The sequence below is a fragment of the Triturus cristatus genome, chromosome 5_2, assembly GCF_964204655.1.
Source record: "Triturus cristatus chromosome 5_2, aTriCri1.1, whole genome shotgun sequence".
NCBI lineage: Eukaryota > Metazoa > Chordata > Amphibia > Caudata > Salamandridae > Triturus > Triturus cristatus.
The window spans coordinates 197,976,951-197,991,840 of NC_140588.1; the positions used below are offsets into that span (position 1 = coordinate 197,976,951).

Genomic DNA, 14,890 nt, shown 5'->3' on the forward strand with positions numbered 1-14,890 from the left:
CGTGCTGAGGGCGTGTCCGCTGCGCTCGTCCGCTGCGCTTCCGGGGGGTGCACATAGTTATAGAAAGAAGAGGGGCGTGGCTATCAGAGAGGGGCGTGTCCCTGTGCCTCGAGGGAGGTGATGGTGGCTCAGGACTCGCGCTTCCCACCCCAGCACAGGCTCCGCTGAGCGGGGAGCGTCAAGATCCGGAACCCAACCGATGCCAGGTAAGGAGAAAATGTAGTTTGTACCAAGCAGACAGCAATGTGCAAATTGGCGAATACTAAAAACAGATTAAAATTAACAATACCCCCGGCTTCCGCCTCAAGGGTAGCTGTAATCAACAGCTTTCAACCCCACTAGACAGCGTTTTTAAGGCTTCCAGGGGGGCGTGGCTATCAGAGAGGGGCGTGTCCCTGTGCCTCGAGGGAGGTGATGGCGGCTCAGGACTCGCGCTTCCCACCCCAGCACAGGCTCCGCTGAGCGGGGAGCGTCAAGATCCGGAACCCAACCGATGCCAGGTAAGGAGAAAATGTAGTTTGTACCAAGCAGACAGCAATGTGCAAATTGGCGAATACTAAAAACAGATTAAAATTAACAATACCCCCGGCTTCCGCCTCAAGGGTAGCTTTACAACAGATTAAAATAATTAGGCAAAACAGCAATGTGTAAAAGCAAGTAACTAAAAAGGAATGCAAATTGAGGAGCGAAACCCCCGGCTTCCTCCTCAAGGGTAGCTGTAATCAACAGCTTTCAACCCCACTAGACAGCGTTTTTAAGGCTTCCAGGGGGGCGTGGCTATCAGAGAGGGGCATGTCCCTGTGCTTTGAGGGAGGTGATGGCGGCTCAGGACTCGCGCTTCCCACCCCAGCACAGGCTCCGCTGAGCGGGGAGCGTCAAGATCCGGAACCCAACCGATGCCAGGTATGGAGAAAATGTAGTTTGTACCAAGCAGACAGCAATGTGCAAATTGGCGAATACTAAAAACAGATTAAAATTAACAATACCCCCGGCTTCCGCCTCAAGGGTAGCTTTACAACAGATTAAAATAATTAGGCAAAACAGCAATGTGTAAAAGCAAGTAACTAAAAAGGAATGCAAATTGAGGAGCGAAACCCCCGGCTTCCGCCTCAAGGGTAGCTGTAATCTATGACCTATCCCTTACTCCTACCCTATTTGGGGGCATATCAGCAATAACCGGCGATAATTATCGCTAAGCGCACTTAGCGCTAGGATAATTATCGCCGGCTAGCGTGGATTTTTATCGCTGAGATAGCGTGCTATTAGCAACGCTTATCTCACAAGCGATAAAAATCCTAGCGCTAACTGCCTAATGTGAGATTATCGCTGGAAACCCAGCGATAATCTCACGAAATGTGGCGTTAGCTTGTTGATAGGGACTCACAAACGTAGCCATGATATCCACTTTCCATAGGATATCATGGCTAAGTCCGTCCTGAAGCAGGCGTAAGGAAAGTAGCGATAACAGGGGTTATCGCTACTTTTCCTGCCGCTATGCTTCATAGCGTGGGGCTTGATGATAGGAGAAATGTCGCTTAGCGACATTTCTCCTGTCATGTCAGGTCAGGAACGCCCACTTTGCATCTCATTAGAGATGCAAAGCTGGGCGTTAAGAATAGGTGCGCTAATGCAAGGTTTCATGCGTTAGCGTGACCTTGCTAATTAGGCGATACAATTATCACCGTTTTTCGGCCGAAAACAGCCGCAAAAGCGGCGATAATTTTCTATCGCCGCCTTGTAAATATGCCCCTTGGTCACTCAGGAAAAACTAATCAGCAGCGCTTTGTTAAAAAGGACCTCACAGATTTTTTTTGGGTAGCTTTTCTCCAATCTCTCTCACTTCAGTTCTGGCTCTTCACCCTCTATTCACAGGGATGCAGTCAATACATGTTCACTGTGTCGGGAAGCGGTATCTACTCTCATGTCATGTCATACAAAATGCACCCCACTGGTCGATGCACTAAGACTTTTCTCACACAAGGAGTCAAACTACTACACTTAGGGGCAGATTTACTAAGGACTTGCGTTACCCTTGCATCACATAAGGTGATGCAAGGCAACACTAGTCCTTTAATGGGGTTTACTAGGCCATGCAAAGCCACCTTCCATGGCTCTGCATGGGTTAGTGAAACCAGAGTAACACAAGGCAGGGCAAACGCTGCCTTGCGTTATCCTGTGTTGAGAAGGCGTTCCATGGATGAGACATGGACATTCCCATGCATCCAACCAGGGATTTTGATGTAATCCCAGGTTTTCTAAGGTGAGTAAACCTGTGATTGCATCAAAATGGTAAGACTTCCCAAGTGAGGCTAATCGAGGAGAAATATTTGTGTTGCTCCTTGTTACTTCCTCTTTTACGTGTGCTGCATTCTGCAGAGAAAAATGCCTCAAGGCTTTGTTTTTGTGCAGGATGGTACCCATCCCTGCAACAACAAAAAAATTCATACTAGTAAAGCATGCACCCTTGCACTATGTTGCAAGGGTGCCTGCATTGGGTCTAGATAGCACACAATGCACCAGCAGAGGGAGAGAGCAAAAATGCTTCATATAGAAGAAGATGTGGGACATTTCTGCTCTCTTCTTGTCACACAATGCAGTGCAGTGCAGTAAGTTGTCTTGCTGCCTTGCATTATGTGACTTCTTAGCAAATCTGCCCCTTGCTACATACCCACCTCACATACACACATGAAGTGTCAAGGCAAAAATGTGGGGGTCACAGAAAATACTTCTTTGGGCCATGTGAGATGATCTACCTGTCGCCTCCACCAACCCCTCTTCTGCCCGCCAGACACTTTCTTATGATCTTGAGCTTCCTTTTTCTGATTACCATATCCCTTTGACCCCTTTGTTAGCCATTAGCCATTTGTTCCTGACTTCAGCAATCTGAGCTTGTCAAACCCTTTCTTCCACCCTTCACAGACCATTCTCATTTGCACCCATTCACTTTTAAACTCCTTAGCCAAGTTTGAGTCCTTCCTTACCTCAGATCCACCCTCAGACTACTGTGCCAGCATCAGACTACGTCTTATACACGGAGTGGTCAGAGTGTAGCAGTCCTAACTTTCTAATCACTTTGTATGCTCTGATATTTCAGCAAGTACTTACCAGTTCTATACGTGTGCTGAAGAGGGGGATTTTCTAGGGGTTGGCAGTATAAGAAGCATGAATAAGAACCATTTCCATAAGAGATATCCCAATACATGTGGCCGAGGCTCACATAGTGTCCTCCTGCTTCTTGCATTCTTCCTTCACTTTTTCAGTCCATTTGGGCCTATTTTAAGTCCTCCTTTTCTGGGTTGTTTTGCTTCTTCTGATCCTCATCCTGGCCCTGGTCTAACTACTTCTTCTGACCATGGTGTCCTGAATCTGGGGGTCTTAGTTGTAGTCATTCCTGGCCCTGGGCTTCCTGGCCCTGATCCTTGATCATCCTTGCTTCAGCCCTTCCTGGGCCTCCTGATCTACATGGGCCTCCTGGTACTACTGATTCTTATTCTGATCCTGCTAGTCTGCTGGGTCCTTATCCACCTAGCGCTGTTACCCTGCTTCTCTAAGGGCTGGCACTCCTAGACTTCGTGGTTTGGGTCATCCCGATTCTTCTTGCCCTGATCCTTGAGTTCCACCTGGTATTGTCTCCCTTGGTCCTGGTCCTCTTTATTAGGTCCTCTTAGGCTGGGCCTGGTCTTTTTGGTCCTGGTCTGGTCCAATTGGTTCTCGTGCTCTGGTTGTCCTGGTTCCCCTGATCCCCACCATTGTGGTCCTAATACCCCAGCTCCTATTTATCCTGCTCCACTTGGAAAAGCAAGTTTTGGCCCCTTGGTTCTGACCGCTCTGGTCCTCCTAGTCCTATAACTGCTTTTTCTTATCCTTCTAGTCCACATAATAGTCCCCCATCTTGTCCCTGGAATTAATGGCCCTATTCCACCTACTCCTGACCTGACTAGTTTGCCGGGACCTCTACCAACATGTCATGATACTCTTGGCCATGGTCCTCCTGCTTGTTGTCATCTTGCACTTTAGTTCTTCTTAGCCACCCAGCTTGGTCATCATGGCTCCTGTCATCCGGGTGTTCCATGACCTGGTCCTCCTTGTGCTGGTATTCCAGGTCCTGATGCTCTGGGCCTCTAAGAATTAAGCATCCTTTACCCTAGGTTGCAGTTCCACTGATCTTCATTGTCTTAGTTCTCTTAGCTCTTTTCTTGTTGACTCTTGTTGCCTGGCCATCTCCTCTTTATTCTTCAGGCCCTGTTCTCCTAGCCTCTCCCACTCTCAGAAGGGGTTTAGGAGCACACTGCCTCATATCTCAGCACAGTTCGCCCCTTTACATGAAGGTAAATGCAGTACACAATTAGTGCTTACATCAATATTAACTGTAGTGTTTCACCAAAGTTGGTGCAGATAGTGCTGTACATCTCTAGACACATGTGTTTCTGGATTTCATCCTTTATCGGTAGAGAATAAAAAACGATTCTATTGGGGTTGATGAAAATGCTGCCAAAGTCTTCAGAGGTCTTAGCACCACTCAAAAGCACACAGGTGCATCTCCAAGGTTTGTCAGCTTGCTGGCTCAAGGGAGCCTTTTAAACAGAAGCGGTGTTTGGAGCACACTTCCTCACATCCCAGCACAGTTCAACCCTTTGCATTATGATAAATGCAGTACACAATTAGCGCTTACTTCAATATTAACTGTAGTTTTATATCAAAGTTGGTACAGATAGTGCTGTACATCTTTTGACATGGGTTTCTGTATTTTATCCTTCATCAGTACAGAACAAAAAACTTTTATCTGGGGTTGCTGGAAATGCTGCCAAAGTCTTCACACGTCTCAGTACCACTCACAGGCACACAGGTGTGTCTCTAAATCTCATCAGCTTGCTGGCTTAAGGGAGCCTTGTAAACTGAAGGGGGATTGGGAGCACACTGCCTAATATCCCCGCACAGTTCGCTCCTTTGCATTATGGTAAATGCAGTACACAATTAGTGCTTACTTCAATATCTTCCCCACTCTCAGTCTGGTTTGCCTAGCAATGGTCTTTATATTCCTGGTCCTCACAGTCCGTTTTCTCCTCCTGGTTTTGTGCCCACTAGGCTTGATCCTTTTGTTTCGGTTCCTCCTTCTTTGGGTATGACTAATCCTTTTGGATCTGCACCTTCTGGCCACCCTAGTCCCTGTAGGTCCACTTCTCCTAGCACCTTTTCTCCTGATCCACTTGATCCTCGTCCATTTAACTGGATCCTTCTGATCTTTCTCACCCTGTCCATATGATTCCCAGTACGCCAGTTCCTGTTCCTGCTGGTCCCCTCAGTCTACCTGGCCTCTTGTGTCCTTGTCCTCTTAAGCTTTGCCCTCTTAGCTGTTCTCTTTCTGCTTTGGATTATCCTTGTCCTCCCGGCTCTATGTCTTATCCTCATGGTCCTTCTGGCACTGCACAACATGATCTGAGCACCTCTTGGTCCTGGTTCTGTTTGTTTGTGTCCTCTGAATCTCATCATGTGGATCCTGGTCCTCCTGGACATCCAGGTCAAGTCATCTTAGTCTTCCTGGCTCCAACTGTCTGGTCCTACTGATCTTCCTCACCCTGGTCTTGCGACCCCAAAGTCCTGGTCTTTCTGCATCACTTGGTGTTCTGGGCCCTGATCCTATGGATATGCCCCCCCCTGTCACTACTAACGTTGTTCCTGGTCCTATTGGTGCTGATCCTTCTAATCCTCCTTGCTCTAGTCCTCCTGACTCTGGAACTCCTGTTATACTTGGTACTGCGCCCTCTTCTTCCTTGCTAATTTTGGCCCATGGCCAAATCGGCCTGGATCTTGCCTTCCTGGTTATGGCCCTGATCCTTTTGTCCCTGATCTTCCTGTGCTGTCCTCATGCTGCTACACAAACTCTTCACAGTCCTTTGTCTCATCCGTCTGGGTCTGGCCATCCAGTTGCTTACTTTCCTGGCCATCCTGTTCCTAGCTCTGTTGCCTGGACCATCTGATTCTCCTTTTCTTCCCCACCCTGGCCCTCCTAGTCCTGATACTCAAAGTCCTGATCCCCTTTGCCCTAAACTTCCATGTCAGCTTAGTCCTTTGTTTTATGGTCCTCTAAAAATGTTTCCTTCTGACTCTGGCTGCCTGAGTCCCTGGTCCCAGCTACCTGGCTCTCCTGGTCAAGGCCATGCTATTCTTGTTTTTCATAGTCCTTGTCCTTCTCGAGATTCTGTGCCCATTGTCCCTGATCCTCTTGGTCCCGTTCCTTATTGGTAGGGTTCTCCTGAACCTAGTTCTCCTGGACCTGAACCACCTGCTAACTCAGCCTTGGTCTCCTTGGTCATTGTCGTCCTGGTCCTTCTTGTCCTTTTTTGTGTAATCTTTTTATTAATTTTTCCCAAATAAACTCTGCAAGGGAGGAAACAAATTACAAAGACAGAATATAAGCATCTTCAATTCATCAATTCATTAATACATTGAGTCAGAAAGATGCATTATTCATATTCATATAATAATCATGTACAATGCAGCAAAAAGTGATTTTAAGAGCGTATACCCAGAAAGGGGTGACAAAAAGTGACACGATAAGCTACGAACCTGAAAAGCAGAACTGAGCATAGAGAGGCAATCGCTCTGCTACGGCCATAGCCTCACAGTACTTGGTCAATGTAGGACACAGTGAAAAGAAAAGGGATTGCCAAAGTTTTATAAATCCCAACTAATCAAGACTATAGGAAATAGAGGCCAAGCACACTAATGCGCAGAACTACTAAGGAAACAAGGAAAGTTTTAACATTTTGGGTTAAAGTAATAGGAGGTACAGAGAATACATCACCTTAGTCTTTCTTGTCCTATTGTGCATGTTATCATAAACATTGCCGTTTGGCCATCATTGCCCTTCCTGGTTCCCACAGTCTTGGCCCATCTGGCTGTGTTCCTTTGTGGTTCTCTTGGTCCTAGTAAAGCACAGAAAAAGGCAGCGGTGGAATACAGGGTAGCACCTCAGTTGTAAAACAATATTTTTCTGAGATTATTTCTTAATCATCTATCCGTGTTGGTGCCACTCAAGGTAATATGAAACATCCCGCTACCACGGATGTGACCCCATAGGAGTACCAAAGGACTTCTATGCTAGTTCAAATAACACAAATTTACCTCAGCACTCTTCAAGTTTATAAAACACTACTGTTGAATAGTGTAACCAGTCTGTATAGATATCTATATAGCAATTCACAGGCAAGTAATCAAGCAAGTCAATTTGAGCAAAAAAAGAATATTTTTTAATATACTGATATTATTTCATTGCTAATTGTGGTGATCTCTTATTTTGCAACACAATATAAATGATCAACAGTTACAAGTGTTGTTTTTTGTTTGTTGATTTCCCGGAGGTCCTGTTTATATAGCCTTTAAGTTGTCTTTGATGGAAACAGCCGACACGTGTTTTGTTACGTTAGTAACTTCTTCAAGGCTTCAAAGTCCAAAAACGAGGGTCCAAATGGTAGATAACGCTCCCATGGACGCGGGGAGCACCTGTACCTTGTATGTCAAATATTAAGGGACATGTAATGTGTGTCAACCGCCAAGGAATAGATCGATCATACAGAGACGATTCACTTGCAAAAGGTGTCTTCTCGTGTTAGTCCTTCTAAAAAATCTTACCGACAATATTCGCCGATTGAGGCGTGTGAATTCGACTTTCATTTGTTCGGATGCAATACCGGAACAAACAACACCGGCTCCATTCCATGGAACAGGGCTGCACCACTAGTGCATGGAACAGGACTGCACTACTTGTGCAGCCCTGTTCCATGGAATGGAGCTGGTGATGTTTGTTCCGGTCTTGCATCAGAACACATGAAAGTTGAATTCACACGCCTCAATAGGCGAATATTGCCAATAAGTCTTTTTAGAAGGACTAATACAAGAAGACACCTTATGCAAATGAATCTTCTCTGTATGATCGATCTATTCCTTGGCGGTTGACACACATTACATGTCCCTTAATATTTGACTTACAAGGTACGGGTGCTCCCCGCGTCCATGGGAGCGTTATCTACCATTTGGACCCTCGTTTTGGGCTTTGAAGCCTTGAAGAAGTTACTAACCTAACGAAACACGTGTCGGCTGTTTCCATCAATGACAACGTAAAGACTATATGAACAGGACCTCCGGGAAATCAACAAACAAAAAACAACCATTGTAACTGTTGATTATTTATATTGTGTTGCAAAATATGGGATCACCGCAATTAGCAATGAAATAATATCAGTATATTAAAAAAAATTCTCTTTTTGCAGAAAATTGACTTGCTGGATTACTTGCCGGTGAATTGCCATATAGATATCTATACAGAGTGGTTACACTATTCAACAGTAGTGTTTTATAAACTTGAAGAGTGCTGAGGTAAATTCATGTTATTTGTCCTCTTTGTCCTAGTTACTTTGCCCTGGTTCGCCTCACCATCAACCTCCTAGCCCTGGTACCGCCGATCCTGATCCATCTTGTTTCTCATGTCCTGGCACTCTTAGTCTTTGTTCTCCTGGTTTGGGTTGTATTTGTTCTTCTGGGTCTGTTTTTGTCCATTTTCTCCTACTGGTACTGCAGCCATTGATCCAGGTCCTCTTGATCCAGGCTCTATTTGGGTCCTCCTCCGCCTGGTCATTTTGATCTTCGTCCTCCTGCCCACCACTGTCCATTCAAATTTCGTCTTTGACTTGGAGGTTGGCCTTCTTACCTGAGATCCTACTTGTAATAGTTTCTCCGTCCCACTTGGTAAACCGAGCCCTTGGTCCCTAGGTCCTGGTCTTCATGACCCTCTTAGCCCTTATTCCAGGCCCCCTGGTCACGAGCCTTTTAGTTTACCTAGTCATCTTGCTCTGGTCTTCGGGTATCCTTGGTACTGCCGCCTTAGTATTCTTAATCCGTGTCCTGCTTATCCTTGTACCATGGACATACTGGCCATTGCCCTTCAGGTCTTCATAGTCCTCTTCAATCTGGTCGCTTGAACCTACTGGCCATTGTCCTCCTGCTCCCTACCTGCATGGCTCTGCAATAACTTGTCCTTTCACCGATCACCCTAGTCTTTCCTAGTTCTGATGTTGTTTTCCTCCAGGTCATGCTAGTCTAAGAGCTTCCTAGCCCTGTACTGTCTAGTCCTGGTTTGAGTGGTCATCAGTCCAATTTACTCCTGCCCCTATTCGTTTGGATCCTGGGTCTTCTGTTTCACAGGTTCTGGTCCTGAACCTTTTCATCCTCTTTAACCTAAATCTTGTCCATCAGTCCTCCTGATCCTGCTCCCCTGGTTGATCTAGTCCCCTTGTTTGTCTTTACTTAATCCTTCTGCTCTTGGTCACCTTGGTCCATGTAGCCTTGGTCTTAGTTCTGGTACTCCTTTGTCTGGCCTCATGCATGGGGTCTTCTGGTACTAGTTCCACTGCCCTTGGTTTCCCTAGCCCTCCTAGTCCAAGGTCCTTCTACCCCATCCTACTCTTACTAGTCCTCCAGGTCTCCTAGTTTGCCTATTTTACAATGTTCTTGTCCATCTGACCATGGGCCACTTTATCATGGCCCTAATAGTTATTGTCCTATTGGGTCTGGGCATCCTTATCCCTCTGGCGCTGTTCCTCCTAGTTCCTATGTTGTAGGTCACCCTGGTTCACGTAGTTCTTGTCACCCTGGTTTAGAATCCCCTGAGTCTGACACTCCTGGGCATTCTGATCCTGGTCCCATTAAACCTAGACTTTCTTATAATTTACAACCCCATGTCATTCTAAACTAGGGTCTCACATCCTGCTAGCCCTCGCAGTTCTGTTTGTGGTCTTCCTAAACCAGGTCCTTTTGGTTCTGGACCCTTTTCCTCCTTGAACTGATGTTGGTGGTTTTGGCCATCCTCTCTCTAGTCCTTCTCCCCCATTATTTCCTGGTACTGGCCATCATTGGTCTGTCTACTTGGGTCTGCTAAACCTGGCTGTCCTCATCCGACTGGTCCTGGTCTGTGTACACAGGTCCTCATAGCCCTGCTTGTCATTATGGTCCAGGGCCTTCTGTTCCTTCTACCTCTGATCCTTCTTTTACTCCGGGTTCTTTCCATTGAGTCCACATCCCCGTATTCAACATCCTATTGCTATCCTGATCCTTCTAACCCTTGTCCTGTTCCTCGGGGAGCATGGTCTAGCTGGCGTCAAGATGGCTGCAGTCTTAGTGAGGTCTGCCGGCCGAGCAAATAATCCACCAATATCCGGAAGGCGCTGAGCCCATCTAAGCCTACTCCAAACGGTCCTGTACTGGTGCATTGCCAAGTCCGACGTGCTGACTAGGACGCTGCGGCCATAGATGTGCGGCCTGCACAGGAGACGATTGGGTGCCTGGAGGCTCGCCGCCAGCTGGCGACGGTGTTCTCTGGGCACCGGTGGCTAGGATCCTACCCACGGAGTCTGCATTGCTGCCTGGGAACTATCCTTGGAACCCGGTAGGCACCTGCCGGTGCATGTCTCTTGCCGCCTAGGCCGGCCTGGGTGCCTCGCATCTGGATGGCCAGGGCCCAGCAACACTGCCTTCGCTGAGCGCTGCTCACATCACTGGACCCTGAGTCGGTAACACAAGTAAAGGGGTAAGTGTCACCCCTGCAGTGATCTGGACCCGCTCTCTCCTGAGGCCAGACACCCACTGCCGGACGAGCCCAGCACTTCTGCCAGAGCTGGTGCGAGGTCTCGGGCCCCGGCACCATGCTTAAAGCAGGCTGCTGCGGACACTCTGGGTCATCCCTACCGATCCCTCAGGGACGCGCGCTGTGCCCTGTGGGCCAGCTGCAGCGACTGGGCTGGACAGGGGGTGCGGGGTAGATGGGTCTGACTGGACCTGCTGGACCCTGTGACGCTCTGGGTCCAGGAGAGCAGGGGAAAATCGAGGGGAAACACAAAAAGCAGCCTTCCCCCCCTCACCGGCGTAGATTGAATCATGCACTGCCTGCTTTTCTGCAGCAGTAGGCACTAGCTCCTTCTGGGCGCACCCTGTTGATCAGGGTGGGGGGTACACTGCATGCTGGCATTGTTCCACGACATCTGATGCGCCATATACTGCTTTAACTGTGGATTGTGAGCTGCTGCACCCCAGCAGAGCTGTGAACTGTGGCGCCTTGCTTGCCTGTGCCTGGGCTCCCAATACACTGAGACTGGGGCCTGGGACCCCTCACCTGTGAATTGCTAGCACCTTAGGGCTTGATCCGAAGGGGTGCGTGGCACAGCTGCCGGCGGGTGTATCCCTTGTGGCTGAGCCTCTGAGACGGGCTGTTGAGGGAGTGCGATTGGAGCCAAAGAGGCCACCTAGGATCCATAACACTACTCCATCAGCAGTCAAAAAAGCTCCGACTCTGTCCCCTGCAGTTACAATGGGGAAACCAGACGCCAAGCAACCCAAGATAACCTTTGAGGGCCGCCGTACCGATAAATTCAGTGACCCACCCCTGGTTGTAGAGGAACATGCCACATGAACTGACGTTGCAGGGGTTCAGGACGAGGATATAGGCTCCCTGCTCCTTGAGGTTAAATCCAGCTTATATAAAACTATAGACTCCAAAATAGACCACTTAGCGTCCCGCCTGAACCAAGTCAAGCAATGCATGGATTCCCATGATGTAGGATCACCCAACTGGAAACCTGAGTGTCAGACGCAGATGATACCAGTGCTGAAAATTGCAATACCTTCTCAAAATGGGTACAGTTCCAGAGCTCATCGGGCCAAAATTAAAGACCTTAAAACCCATTCCCGCAGGAATAACCTTCGTATTACTGGTGCCCCTGAATCCACAGCTATATCCAAAATGGAGGACTATGTACAATCGCTGCTACGGGAACTGTTTGGCATGCCCCTATACAGTGTCTTCATTGTTGAAAGGGCGCATTGGTCTCTTGGCTCACGGCCCGCCCTGGGGTCCCCTGCAGCCAATAATAGCCTGTTCTTAAATTACAGAGACAGCAATGCCATTTTGCAGAGGGTCAGGGAGATGGGGATGGCCAGACATCAGGGCAACACTCTCTCTTTCTATCCTGATTTTACCCTGGTGGTTCAGGCAGCCAGACGGGACTTTCTACCAGCCAAGAGACTGCTTCAGCACTGAATATCAAGTATGCACTCATGTATCCAGCCAAATTGCGCATTGATACTGATGACAAATCGTGCCACTTCACAGACCCTAAAGTGACCATGTCATATGTTAAACAGCTGCCAAAGGCGAATTCACGCAGCCCCCGCGTCTGCTGCTGGCAGTTACACCAGCAACAACGATTAGTGCCCCTGCGTATCTGGCTGGGCCCCCCACTGTGGCTCGAAATCACATTGAAAAAACACTGCTTCCTTAGCGCACCAGCAAACAATCTCTACCCTATGCCTTCCGTGACAACACACTAATTCTTTAAACCACGCCTTCTTATTCACCACTCCGCTCGGCCACCCTGTCGGGAAAAGTTCAGCATAGCCCATGCGTCCCAATGGGATGAGTCCCACGAACTTCTAATTTGCACCAAGTTGGGGGTTATTGGGTGGGGAGGGAACTGAGTCTCAACCTGATTGGGGGGTTGGAGTGGGAGGGGGTGGGCATGGGCAGTTTCTTGGGGACATTGTAAGCGGGAACCGTTCTTCACGGAGTTAACATCACCATGTTTGATTACTGATAGGTGTGCCTCGGAGTTAACAGACCTCCACGGACGCTAAGCTGAACTACGGGGGAAGGCTGCTGCCTTGATCTGCTCTGGGACTGCGAGGACCAAGGGGCCCAGCGCCAATCACATCAGCCTCACCTGGTTGCTCTTCCCGGAGCCGCCTCCCTGCACCAAACAACGCCTCGCGGCCCCCGCTTCGCGGGAGCCACTCGCTGGCTCTATCTGCATAAAAGTCTGGTCGAGCCCCCATTCTTGCTGTGTGCCTCGGAGTTAACAGACCTCCACGGATGCTAAGCTGAACTACGGGGGAAGGCTGCTGCCTTGATCTGCTCTGGGACTGCGAGGACCAAGGGGCCCAGCGCCAATCACATCAGCCTCACAGCATTTGACCTAGTCAATAGGACGAAACTTTGGAGTGTATTGGCTGAGTTAGGGTTCCCAGCCGATCTTTTGAATATCATCATTAGGCTCCATGATAATAACTTTGCACAAGTTCGCTGGGGGAAACAGGGCCAGGTCACAGATCGATTTAGGGTCAATAGGGGTGTCAGGCAGGGGTGTGTCCTTGCTCCCACTCTGTTTTTACTGTTTATTAACAGAGTTGTCCAGTATTACTCCAACACTTCGACGGACGCCCCAACGCTGGGTGGCACCAAAATTCCGCTCCTTATGTTCGCCGATGACACCCTACTCCTTTCCCAGACCCTGTCTGGACTACAGGTGGCTCTGAACGTTTTCATGAATTTTTGCTCTGATTTTGACTTGTCTGTCAATGTGTCCAAAACCAAATATATGGTTTTTAACAAAGGGAGAGGTGTGAAGGGTCGCGTTTCCATGGACAAAGTCCAGCTTGAACGAACTAATGTCATGACCTATCTAGGGGTAGTTTTTGAAAACAAGTTGGATTGGAGGCCGCAAATTGATGTTTTATCTCTAAAATTTGCTCAGCTCTCTGGTTGCCTAGTCAAAGAACACAAGCAATCCCAGTCGAGAACGATAGGCCCCCCCATCAAAATCTTTAATGTTAGGATCATTTCGGCGATCCTTTATGGCGCTGAACTTTGGGGTTACGCTGATCTTTCTCCTCTGGTTAAGGCACAATATAAATTTCTCAGAATGCTCACGGGCCTTCCTTGCTCTACCCCTGTTAAACCGCTCCTGTTGGACCTTGGCTGTCACTCGTTTGATGACATTGCTAGGTTCAAGCCATTGGCTTTTTGGAGGCGATTATGGACAGTCCCTGAGTTGGACCTCTATGCCAAGGCCTTCCTTGATGTGCGATCCATCCTGGGGGCTGGTAACATCCCCTGGTTCAGACAGACCAAACAACTCCTGGATTCTATGGGGTTGGGCAATCTATGGACCGACCCAGCCAATAACCCTTTTCCCTCCAAGAAAGATTTTAAGGGTCTTTATTGGTTAATGGTGCAGCAAAAACATTTAATTTCAGCCTCTGCAGAGTCTCTGACAGGAAGGTTCCTAGTCCAAAAAAGAATCCCTCTCCTTGAAGCTTACTGGGATACCATCACCAGACCTTGTGACAGGAAACTCTACCACCAATTTAGGGTAGGCACCCTTCCGACCAACTCTTTTACCAAAAAATGGAAGGGTGTTTCCTGTGACTCCTGTAAAAGGTGTATTGACTGCACAGATTCTGTTGGTCATATCTTTTTCGTATGTCCCGCCTATGCTGCACCCCGAGCTAAATGGCTCAAACCATTATGTCGTACTCTGGGAACAAGACAAGGGTCAGAAGCACTTGAAATATTGCGATTTGAGCCTAGTGAATATGTTGTTATTGCTGTTGCTAAATTTTTGGCATGGGTTTGGTTTATCAGAAATAAGAGGTATTAGGTTACTGAAATATTATTATGTATTCTGTTTGTGTTTCTTTTTCTCTTTATGTACTCTTTTATGTATTGTAACCGTCTTTTATGATGTAATACATCGATAATAAAGACTAATAAATGGATATGAATCTGTTACCTACTACATTAAGCAACAGCACCACTGCATGCAAAGCTAATTTGTTTTCTTACCCTGTACGGCAGCACGATAGCACGAGATTGTTTATTCATCCAAGAGCTCCCTTATGACTGAAGTGACATTCCTAACATGAAATATAAGAGGCATTAATGACCAACGTAAATCCTGATTTATGCATGCTTACCTTGCTTGTCACAATGTAGACGTATGTTTTTTGCAAGAGATGCACCTCTCCACTTCTAACACGACACGCCTACGAGCCGCTGGTGGGGGCC

At 47.8% G+C, this 14,890-nt stretch overlaps 1 long non-coding RNA gene across 1 annotated transcript in view; it reads left to right on the top strand.

The window, feature by feature from the left end:
* The window catches only part of LOC146822788 (uncharacterized), a 109,024-nt gene extending 94,490 nt beyond the window's left edge, over positions 1 to 14,534 (top strand). Inside the window, exon 3 of the long non-coding RNA XR_014961831.1 lies at positions 12,645 to 14,534. This is a non-coding gene — a long non-coding RNA (uncharacterized LOC146822788). The remainder of the gene's footprint in view (positions 1 to 12,644) is intronic.
* The last annotated feature ends 356 nt before the right edge of the window (positions 14,535 to 14,890 follow it).